This window comes from Hyaena hyaena, unplaced genomic scaffold (assembly GCF_003009895.1).
Source record: "Hyaena hyaena isolate Hyena2069 unplaced genomic scaffold, ASM300989v1 scaffold_699, whole genome shotgun sequence".
NCBI lineage: Eukaryota > Metazoa > Chordata > Mammalia > Carnivora > Hyaenidae > Hyaena > Hyaena hyaena.
The window spans coordinates 643,430-656,064 of NW_024081332.1; positions in this window are offsets into that span (position 1 = coordinate 643,430).

A 12,635-nucleotide genomic window follows, 5' to 3' on the forward strand; every position below is an offset into this window, starting at 1 on the left:
ATGCCAAAACACAGGAGCCTATGGGGACTCGCAGGTACTTTCTATTCTCAATCCTGTGACCCATCTCTAAGAGAATGGGTATCCTCTTTAGCATTTGTTGCTTAAGAACACTCATCAAATCTACTAGTTTCATTCAATCCCATTGGTAGTGTTTTTATCTTTATTTTTTAATTTTCATTAAATTTTTTTTAAAGTTTATTTTGAAGGAGACAAAGAGAGCAAGTGAAGGAGAGGCAGAGAGACAGGGAGAGAGAGGGAATCCCAAGCAGCCTCTGTGCTGTCAGCGCGGAGCCCGACACAGGGTTTGGACTCACAAACCGAGAGATCACCACCTGAGCCGAAACCAAGAGTCAGACACTTAACCGACTAAGCCACCCAGGCACCCCACTCCCACCATTTCTCAAGAGTAGATTGTCCTTTATGACTTTCTTCTAGTGAATGAAATATAGCTGGGTTATGCTTTTTAACTTATGAGGCTAAGATTTAAAAGTCCACAGGGACATAGAAGGGGGACTCTCTCTCAGGATGCCTCTGCACTCTGAGAAAACCAAGCACCTACAAGGAAAGGCTACTTGTAGGCATTCCAGCTACAGCCCCAGCTGAGGCCTGAGCCAACAGTTAGCATCGACCACTAAACAGGCAGACAGATGAGCCTTAAAGCTTCAAATTGCTTCAGCTAATGCTGAGTGGAGCGAACACAAGTTGACCCTGGCCATATTACAGATTCGTGAGGAAAATAAATATGTGGTCATTTTAAATCACCAAGTTTCAGGATGTTTTGTTATGCAGCAGCACCATGAGATGGAAAAATCATAACTTAGTGGTGTCAGGGTCTCAGGTGCCACTTGGGATTTTTTCCTATGTATCTTCTGCAATACTCACACATATACTTCTTCAGTTGTCATTTATCAAATATCCATGAAGTATCTAGCTGTGTTCTCTGGATGTGGAAGATAACAAAGGTGATGAGACTACAAGTCTAGTGTAGCAAATGACTTACTCTAAGTCAGTCCACAAGCTCATGCTCATGCCTTGCATTTACTTATGACTTGGATGTCATTTATGTCTGACAACATTTCAGCCTGCTGCTTGGAACAGATTGTATACTGTTAACAGATGGTAATGAGAGAGCTGAACCACTCTACTCCAATTACATTTCCATTTTCTTTGTTGAGAAGGATGCTTTGGAAAATGTTGAGCTCATAAGAGGGAGCTAATGGAATCTTGATGACTGTCAACTGCAGGGTGAGGAGGTAGGGAAGGCACAGGGAAGCCTTTGGAGATTTGCTGTGGGGCAACAGTCCTCAGGTCTGTTCAATTTAACAATTTTTTTTTTTTTAAAAATTCAGGCTTTGAATGGGGATGTATATAGAATGCTAATCATATTAGGAAGGATGTAACTGTAAACACTAAGGCAAGGGGTGCCTAGGTGGCTCAGTCGGTTGACTTCCACTCAGGTCATGTTGTTTTAGTTCACGAGTTCAAGCCCCACAGTGGTGTCTATGCTGACAGGTCAGAACCTGGAGCCTGCTTTGGATTCTGTGTCTCCCTCTCTCTCTGCCCCACCCTCCGACTCATTCTCTCCCCTCCCACCCAATAAATAAACATTAAAAAAACCCACTAAGGCAAGCTGGATCCAGGGGAGATATAAACAAAATAAGAGGAGATTGGATCTGATAGGGGCAGATTTGGGGCCTGCTTGGTCTGACCACAACCCTATAAATACAGACAGACATGATTAACATGATTACCTCTGAAGTGGAGGTGAATTTTGTGGCTGTGTGAATAAGAACAAAGAGTTTGGTCAGGTTTCCCTTGACTGCAAGGAAGACATTCACTTGTGCTTCAGGGTCTTTGCCCTCGTTGGGATCCTCATGTGAGATGTTCTTCTTACTCTAATATTCTCACTGTGCACCTTATTTCCCTTAAAAAGTTGTTTAAGTGTCCTCCTCTCAGAGAACTTTTCTGTGACCACCCACATAGAGTAATAGCCCTGTCATTCTCTCAACCTTTACCTTGTTTCATCTTTCTGCATAGAACCCATCTCTACCAAATGTGTTATGTATTCATTTATTTGTTTGTTGTCTCTCACCCATACTAGGAAATTGAAGACCTCATCTATCTGGTTTACTACTGCATCCTAGCGCCAAATACAATGCCTTGACACCTTAAGTGCTCAATCGGTGTTCTTTGAACAATACATAACATTCTTAATCAAAATGAAATAAGCTATTCTGAGTGGAGTGATGAGTTCCCTGTCAGTGGAGGCATTCAATGAGAAGTGGATAGCCAAGTATATGAACTGTTGTAGAGATGGTTCAGACCTTGGGCTGGAGTAGGCTCATGGTTAAGCAAATCTACTTCTCCCCAATGACCTTTCTGGTCCTTGTTATTATTTCAGTTGTGGAACAGCCTCCTCTTGGGTACCAGTTTTGCCAGCCTGAGAATAGCTGCATGACTCTCACACCAAGGAGATATGGGAAACAAAGGAATCAGGAGGTGATCTCTGGATTTTCCTTGCTATCAAAACGCTGTTGCTTTTTGGAGGTGATGAAATTTAAGGACCTGAGATTAAATTGTGAAGAATGTAAAGTGGGCCTTTGAGGTTCGCTCTCGCTGATGATTGTTCTGCTCTATAGAGGTGTGGATGAACCCCTAAATAAAGCTTGGCAGTGGCCTAGCTCACCCAAGTGGCTAACAGCCAGGGTGTGAGTACAAATAGTATGGCTCCAGTTTCCATTTCTGGTGCTATAACAAGCAATGATGATGGCAACTAGCGTTATTGAGTGGCTATTGTGTTCCAGGCCTCGTGCTAAGTACTTTTATCTCACTTAATCCTATTTTGACCATTTCTGCTTTACAGCACAGGACTTGAACAAGGTCACACAGCAGTTAATTAGCGTTGTTGAAATTTGAATCCAGGTCTGGCTGATTCTGAACCCTGAGCTCTTAACCAGGGCACTTTTGCCTTGACCTTGCAGCAGCATTTACAAACTGGCAGCCTGGATCCAGCTGGCATATGTAATTTGTTTGGCCAGTTAAGTTTCACGTGGGAAGATTTCCACATTGAAATCTATGTTTTCTCATACAGCATTGTGATTAACAGCTGCACCCTTGAAATGGGGGTCCTCTTCACTTTACTGGGTTCCCTACCACTCCCTAATGTCTTCCCCACATGGAGACTGGTGTCAGTTGTCATATTTCCTATTTGTACAGGTGCTTTGCTCAGAGTGGAGAAATATTTCTTGTTCCCAGGCCTCTCTCTATGGGAGTCAGCTTTTAAGACGGTCACCATTGATCCTGCCTTTTGTTCCCACCCTTGTAAAGTCCCCTCTTCTATTATACCAGGACAGGTCTGTGTGACCAATGTTATAGGGCAGAGGAGAGAAGTTATAAGTTAGTCTGAAGTTAAGTTATAAAAGACTGGGGGTGCCTGGGTGGTTCAGTCGGTTATGCATCCGACTTCAGCTCAGGTCATGATCTCACAGTTCGTGGGTTCGAGCCCCGCGTCGGGCTCTGTGCTGACAGCTAGCTCAGAGCCCAGAGCTTGCTTCAGATTCTGTGTCTCCCTCTCTCTCTGACCCTCCCCTGCTCAAGCTGTCTCTCTCTCTCTTTCAGAAATAAATAGAAAACATTAAAAAACATTTAAAAAGTTATAAAAGACTATAATTTCCATGTTGGTGTCTGGCTTTCTCTTTCTTCTCTTGTATCTCTCGTTCTGGGGGAAGCCAGCTGCCATGTTGTGAGCAATTCTGTGGAGAGGACCATGAAGTGATGGAGCTCACGTCTGTGGCCAACAGCCAGTGAGGAGTTCAGGGTATCAACAAGCGGGTTTGGAAGCAGGTCCTCTGGCCCCAGGTGAGTCTTCAGATGGCTGCAGTTCTGGGTGACAAGTTGACTATAGCTTTCTGGGAGACTCTGAGCCAGAACCTTCCCAGCCAAGCCATTTCCAGAAACTGTGAGATAGTAAGTGTTTGCAGTTTTATGTTGCCAAGATTTGGAATAATTTGTTGGTCAGCAAGAGATAAACTCATTCCCTATCAAAAGCGGGAAGAACAGATAGATCAAGAGTACCATGTAGTTAAAAGAAAATAAAGAGCTTATTTATTTGTGGGGGTAAAGAATATTTATATGGCTATGAAGCCTACCATAGTCTACCATAGTAAGAACTGTAGTATATGGGAGAAACGAGACAATCTTAAAGAGCCAGGCCTGTTTTACTTCCTCCCGTGCTCTACCTGGCCCCTCTAGGTCTTTGAGTCTTCCAAGCTTGCCAGAAAGCAACAGTTTTCAGATTGTTTTTGACCTTGATGATTGACTCCCTCCCCAAGAAGTGCATTAAGTACATTTCACACTGTGATATGGTGATCACATGAGCACACACAAATGAAACCAAAGTTCTCTAGAACAATATTCACTTTCACTATGAGTGATATACTCTAAGCTTCTCTGTTCTGTTCATTTTCATTTTTAAAAACATTTTTATTTTGAAATAATTATAGACCCATAGAGTGTTGCAAAGATAGTACAAGCGAGGTCCTCTGTGTACTCAATGGTAACATCTTATACAGATACAGTGCAGTGTCAAAACCAGGCAGCTGACAATGGTGCAATCTACAGACCTTTCTAGATTTCACCAGTTTATTATGTGCAGTGTGTGTGTGTGTGTGTGTGTGTATGTGTGTGTGTATTTCTCTGCGATTTGATCACCTGTACAGAGTTGTACAACCATCACAATCCAGATACAGATACAGACCTATTCCATCACCAGAAAGGAAATCCCTTGTGCTGCCCCTTTATAGTGTCACATACCCCCTTCTACCCCGACTCATAGCGACTCGCAAACACAATCTATCCTCTATCTCTAAAATTTTGTCTTTTGAGATTGGCTTTTCTCATTGAGCATAAGGCCCTTGAGGTCCATTCAAGTTGTGGAGTGTACCAGCAGTTCATTTCTTATTATTTCTGAGTGGTATTCCATGGCATGAATGTACCATTTACTGAAGGCCACGTTGACCGTTTGCAGTTTTCAGCTATTACAAATAGCATTGATATGGACATTTTTTTGGTGCGTGTGGACATAAGTTTTCATTTCTCTTGGATAATGTCCAGGGAAGTGCTTGCTGGGTCATATGGTAAGTGCATTTCAGTTTTGTAAGAAATTGCTCAGTGCCTGCATGGCTCAGTCGACTGAGCATCTGACTCTTGATTTCAGCTCAGGTCATGATCCCAGGGTCGTAGAATCAAGTCCTGTGTTGGGCTCTGTGCTGAGGATGGAGCCTGCTTTATTTAAGCAATCTCTGAACCCAGAGTGGGACTTGAACTCATGACGCCAAGATCAAGCGTAGCATGCTCTTCTGATTAAGCTAGCCAGGTGCCCCTTATCAAGGTTTTAATTTGCATTTCCCTAATGGCCAGTGGTGTTGAACTATTTCTTTTTATTTTATTATTTCATTGCAAATATGATTGCGACCCACTAACTTGATTTTATCATCCACCAACTGGTTGTGTCCAGCAGTTTAAACCCTGCTCTAGAGGGATAATTTCAATCAGTGGCCTAGCACCCATTATTCTCAAATCATCTCTTTAACTTTTAATTCTCCTTTTGTTTCTACAAGACAAATGGTCTCGGAATTTTATATCTAACCTAGATGTCTTCTGGTGTCTGAAAAAGATCTAGATAAGAATGATTCCAACTCCTGTCTGATGCTTCCCCATGGTTTCTCTGACTTTTCTGCTGGTTGTTTCTGGTCTCCTTGAATTTTTGTGTCTCCACACTGATGCCCATCCAAATAGGGCCAGCCTTGGCCTTCATCTCCATCTTCAAAGCAACTGTAAAATAAGGCTGGTCTGTGCAGTACAATTTTTACCAAAGGTTTGTGGGTGAAGGGGAGGGATGAACCTATATTTTTAATGACATAGTGGTTTTTTTTTAATGTTTGCTTATTTTCAAGAGAGAGAGAGACAGAAACAGAGACAGAGACAGAGACAGAGAGCAAGCAGGGGAGAGGCAGAGAGAGGGAAACACAGAATCCAAAGCAGACTCCAGGCTCTGAGCTGTCAGCACAGAGCCCTACCAAGGCTCAAACCCAGGAACTGCGAGATCGTGACCTGAGCCAAAGTTAGATGCTCAGCCAACTGAGCCACCCAGGTGCCCCTTTAATTCTTAATCCTGAAAGCCCTTTTGGTGCGTTGGGGTCTTTTTCTAGTTAGGCCCTAGTTCACACTGTCTCACTATCTCCTCATTTCCATTTTCTGATCCCTTCCTTCCTCTTTATTTGTTCCATTGAGAAATACCAAAGTCCCTTCCTTCCTTCCAGCAGAACGTGTGCTTGTGCTTTGCTACCCTGGTTCTTGCTAAAAAGAGATTGTTGGGTCTCCTTTTCTACTACATGCAACTGATGGAAATATTTCCCCATAGATAGTGCCACCCTCAGTGGGATTCTGGTGTTAGTTATTAAGATAATATCGCTTGTATCTTTTGGCAGGATAATCTATCCTCTGCATTTTTTTTTCTTTTAAATGCTAGAGAAGTTTTTTTCTTTTTTCTTTGCCCCTGCCTGCTTGGTATAGATCTCAGTGGAAAGCCCTTGAGGTCCTGGATTTTGCCTGCCACCGATCTGTGTGTGAAGGCTGCTCTGTGCACTAGTGCTGGCTAATGTGTTCAGTCCTTTATCTTCTATACCTTTTGTCTTAGTCACGAAGGCTGACATGACAGGATACTATAGACTGAGCAGCTTATAAACAATAGAAGCGTATCTCTCATTATTCTGGAGGCAGGACAGTCCAAGGTGCCAGTGGGTTCAATGTTAGTCAGGATGTGCTTCCTCGTTCGCAGACAGCCATCTTCTCACTGGGTCCTCACATAGTACAAGGGGCAAGGCAGCTCTCTGGGGTCTCTTTTATATGCACATGAATCCCATTCATGAGGGCTCCACCTTCATGACCTGATCACCTCGCAAAGGCCCACCTCCTAATACTATCACCTTGGAGGTTAGGATTTCAACATATGAATCTGGGGGGACCCAAACATTCAGTCCATAGCACCAATGTTCCACGTTGATAAAACTCTTTGAAGAGCCACTCCGATGCAAGAAAACTCTACCTAACAATGAATGAAGCTTTTTTCCTAAGGTTGTGAATTTTTCATCTCTAGGCGTAGAAGATAGGGGTCACACCTGGGTTAGGAAATGAAGAATAGAAGGATTACAGAGAAAATAAGAACATGTATTCTCATTTCTCCATTCAGTCCATCAAGGTTTTTCTGAGTATCTATGCTACCCCCTATGTGTGTGATCTAGAGATGAGTAAGCTGTGGGAGTTATGTTTATCAATGTGGACTTTTTGTTATGTAGAGTTACTGGGACACACAGTGAAAATCTCTCTCCCACCCCCAAGCCCCACACCTCCCATTTCCTTCCTTGGGAGCAATTCCTGCTACTGGTCTTTTGTGCACTCTTTTCAGAGATACTGGCATTGTATATGTACACACACAAGAGATGCAAGCACATATGTGCACACACACGCTCTCTTATTTATTTTCACAAATGATAGTGTATTATCACACTGTCTGCACTTGACTTTTCCCTCTTGTTACATCTTGGAGATTGTGCCATGCCAGTGTAAATAATGAACATAAGAATACTGATAGCTAAATGTATCCGCAGTTACTATATGTCTATCACAGTGCTAAGCACTTTACATGTATTGACTCTGAGTCCTATGAACAGAGTACCAGTCCTTCTCTATTTACATATGGAGAAACTGAGGCACAGAGAGGTTAAATAACTCAAGATCACACATCTAAGAAAGTGGTAGAGCCAGGATTTGAATCCAAGCCATTTGGCTCCAAGGCCATTATTATCATTATCATTATTATTATTATTATTAAATTAAAGGCTGCATAAGATACTGTTATGTGAATGTATCATGTGGTATTTAATCAATACCACATGAATCTACATTTATATTGTTTTCAGCAGTTTGCCACTCCAAACTACTAGTCCCAGTGCTTGCAGGCTCTGGAAAGAATACAGATGGAGACCCACATCACATGGCTAAATATTTAAGTTATAAAGCAAGCCAGCATACTGTTAAAGAAAATATATTCCATTCTCCAGCATAAAAGAAACAATTTCATAACACAATTTAAAAATGTCAAAAGTAGAGGCGCGTGGGTGGCTCAGTCAGTTAAGCATCTGACTTCAGCTAAGGTCAGGATCTCACGATTTGTGGGTTTGAGCCCTGCTCTGGGCTTCACGCTGACAGTACAGAGCCTGTGTAGGGTTCTCTCTCCCTCCCATCCCTCTCTCCCTCTCTCTCTGCCCCTTGCTCATTTGTGCTTTCTCTCTCTCTCAAAAATAAGCAAATAAAAACTGAAAAAAGGAATTGACTTCAAAAAATGTGAAAAGCATGATTTTTGTATGAGTGAAAGTGGGCAAAAACAGATGACTAATTTGATAAGTATTATGCAGTTCTGGGTATTCCATTGATGGGGCTGGGAATGTTTGAAAGGACAGTAAAATAAAGACATACCTCATTCATAAATTATTAGACAATTATTCCATAATTTTTTTCCCACTTTCACTTAAGCATATTACTAATTATGTTGTTATCAAGATTGTCACATAACTTGTGTTGTGTAGATAGTAATGATCTAAACAATTAAAAAATAAAATGTAATTTTATTCAAAGTGTACAAAACATGAGTATATAGTCAATTCTCATTGTTCAAGGTAGTTGTATTCTAGAAAGTTATTGCTGATGCTGAATTTGTGAACGCTAAAACTTTGCTCCTAAGGAGAAATGCAATTTGGTTCCTGTGAGCCGTTGGTCACACATTTTTGTTAGCTGACCAATCCCAATATAACCTTGTTTTATATGTGTTTCTGTTGAAAGACACTTTATTTAATATATATTGTTGATTCATTAACATTGGACTCACGGCCAACAGCACTATAAAATACCTGTACAAAGCTTATCTGACAAATGCATTTTCTCCATAAGGCACATAACAGCCTCCGTGTGCTGGAGAATACTACGCAGCATTTCAGCACTATGCGTGCGGCCTTTTTGAACAGTAAAAGCACCAACAAAAATGAGAAAAATGGGATACTAAACATACTGCAAAGAGGATTTACATTATGAGAACTGAAATAAGAAGGCAGAGTGTTGTCTTGTTCCGCCTCAGCTGGGAACGTGTGCCCTGGGGGACTCCAACTTTTTGGCACTCTGCATGCCCTCAAATGACCACGAAATTGCTAGGGATATTGATTTGGGGGTTACAAATAAATTTTAACAAGTAAGTGAATTCTCAAACAGGGAACCCATGAATAATGGAGATTGAATGTTTTCATAAAAGGTATGAATTAAGTTTTAAAATGTTAAAATGGCTGTATATATTTTAAACAAGATATTTTCTCTTAAGCCATTATCTAGTATTCAAAAGTGAAGTATAAACAATTATTAATGAATTTCAAAATGGTAACCAGCATCATTTATTATTTTATTTATAAATTTATATAATATATAAATAAATTTATATGTAATATATATATAATATAATATAATATAATATAATATATTAATATATATTATATGTATAATAAATTTGTATATAAATAAGTGCATGTATATATAAATTTATTTATTTTTTATATAAAATAGATAATACATATAAATATGTTTTTATATGAATAAATAATATATATAAATAAAAATACTATTTTTTAAGTAGGCCCATGCCCAGTGTGGGGCTTGAACTCATGACCCCAAGATCAAGAATCGGATGCTCTACCGACTCAACTAGACAGGCGCTAAACCAGCATTAGTTAAAAATAAAATATTTAATTAAATTATTGTATACGTAGTTAAACGCAATGAATAATTTTTATAAAATTTAAACTCTGTTCAGTGTCTATCATGTGGCCAATATAAAGAATCTGTATATTGCTTCATATGTGTTATCTTCACATGTGCAAATATAAGAGTAATATGAGCTATTTACTAATTGTATATTTCTCAGCTGTCATAGATGTACTTTTTGGGAACACTGCTCATTTGTGAGTGATTCCTGTAGCTACAAGAATTTCTGTGCTAATTTTTGGAGCCACAGACTGGAACAGGCATAGGAGCAAGACAATGGGCGTTTGGTGCTACTGGGAATCCTGGTTTTATAAGAATCTGTGAGAGAAAAGGTTTGAGTGACAGAGGCGCTTAGGTGAATGCTTCCATCGCTCCAATCGTCCCTAAACTCAGAAGCATTTCCTCGTTGGTGCTGGCAGCAGCACAGCCTAGAAGCCTTTCTGGCATTGAGGTGCAGTCACCCTTTTCCTCCAGGATACAGAGGAAGCCTGTGCCCAGGTCTGCATGGTGCTTGTGTGTGCGGGGGCGTTGTCTAAAGTGCCAGCCCCTCCTTCCTGGGTCTGCGGAAGGGACATCTACATGCAATGCTGCAAGTGAATTCGAACAAACAAAATCTGTGCAAGTGTCTGTGCAGGATCGATTCTGACTGTTTCTCTGTAGTTTTTCACCAATTTTAATTCATTTCTGCCTCCTTTTTCATTTGCATAATTTCCAGAAAACTGGCCCCTTCTGCATACTACATTTTTTTTAATCCTCCTCCTTCAAGAATATGCAAAATTGCCATTTCCTTTTTGGTTAATTTGCTCATTTCAGAATTCATTTTCTTTTTCTGTCTCCTTTATGCAATGTGTTGCTCTTTGGCTTGGAGCCAGATTACTAAGCTTCCCCCAATCAAGCCTTATAAAAAGACAATTACAAGCTCACTGGGGAAGGAGTAATAATTTATAACAGGCAAGTAGAAAGAGAGGTTTAACTTACTATCACTGCACCTCCGGAAAGGGTTGTGGTAGATGTGTGCTTTCATGCAAACCCCCTCTTCTCTAATGAAAGTGTAGACGTTTTTACAAAGCACCTCAGGTGGCACACAGCGGCAGGAGACCTGGGTCCAAGCACTGGCACCATTCCCTACCAGCCCTGGGCCCTTGGACAGTCACATACATGGCCTCTCTGAACTTCAATTTCCTCATCTAAGAAATGGAGATAGTAATTGAGCTGTCACAAGGATCTGTGAGATCAAGTATCTGAAAGCATTTTGTAGGTGAGATGTATTATGTGAAGGGGATGGTTCAACTACTTTGGTTTCTTTTTATAATTTCCCTGCACCATGCTAATTACCTCTTTGTAGTGTTTTCTGAGCTCGTTCTATTGTTATCATTTCATGCTCCCCAGTAAATGCTCCTGAACTGAATATTAAAGCTTCAAAAGGGTTTCTGGGAATGTTGAAGGACAGGGTCATCTTGAAGGGACGCACTGATAACAGATGAAGGAAAACACCAGTTCTGAAATTAAGATCAGATGATATCTGGAACTGATTGGAAAATATTTGCCAGGAAATTAGGGGAGGTTCCCACAGATGAAAGTTGGGAGCCGAGCGGGGACTGGGACTTTCCCACTGTATTGGCCGCCATAACAAAAACGCCCCATACCACAGACTGCGTGGCTTAAAGAATGGAAATTTATTTTCTCACAGTTCCAGACCTGGGCAAATTCAAGACATGGGCAGGTTTGCTTTCTTCTCTCTCCTTGGCTTGCAGATGGCCATCTTCTCGCTGTCTCCTTACATGGTGCATGCACATCCCTGTCTCTCTGTGTGCCCATATTTCCTCTTCTTCTTTTTTAAATTTTTCCAGTTTTAAAATTTTTTATTTATTATTGAGACAGAGAGAAACAGAGCATGAGTGGAGGAGGGACAGAGAGAGAGGGAGACACAGAATCCCAAGCAGGCTCTAGGCCCCGTCACAGGACTCGAACCCACAAACTGTGAGATCATGACCTGATCTGAAGTTGGATGCTTAACCGACTGAGTCCCCTAGACACCCCCATATTTTCTCTTCTTAAAGGGACACCAGTCAGACTGGAATAGGACTCTACCCCAACAGCCCCGTTTTAATGTAATCATCTCTTTAAAGGCCGTCTCTCCAAATACAACTACATGCTGAGATACGGGGGTTGGTGACATGTGACATTTGAGGGGACACAGTTCAACCCATACACTCATCAACATTTAACTCACCTGTCAGTACAGGTGCTGAGTTTAGCCCATATGCGTTCTTGTCCCCAAAGCATGTACCAATACTTGTGACCAGGGAGTAAACCAGGGAGCTTTCAGCTGGGAGTCCGAGTTGCGTTTGACATGGTGTGTTAGTTCATGTGCTCATGTATTCACTCAACAAGCATCTCCTGGGTGCCTGTCAGATGCTGAGCACTAGGTCAGGTGCCAGGGTATCTTGACCTCTGACCTTGAGCTGTTCATGGCCTGTAATGGGAAATAGACACATAACTACATGTGATGCTGTATGATGGGTATAACAGGACAAGCCTATACCACATTTGGTGGTGGCACAGCCTGGTCCACGTGGCAGTGGATGTTTGAGTATGCAATGCCAGTAAGAATGATAGCTGACATTAATGGGATCTTTATCTTTACTGTGTGGCAGGCTAGGTGCTATATGCTTTATGTGTGTTATCTCAACAATAAAAATCTCAACCACAATTACCCCCGGGTTGTTGAGCCTATGATAACCCTGGAAGCAAGTATTATTACCGTCATT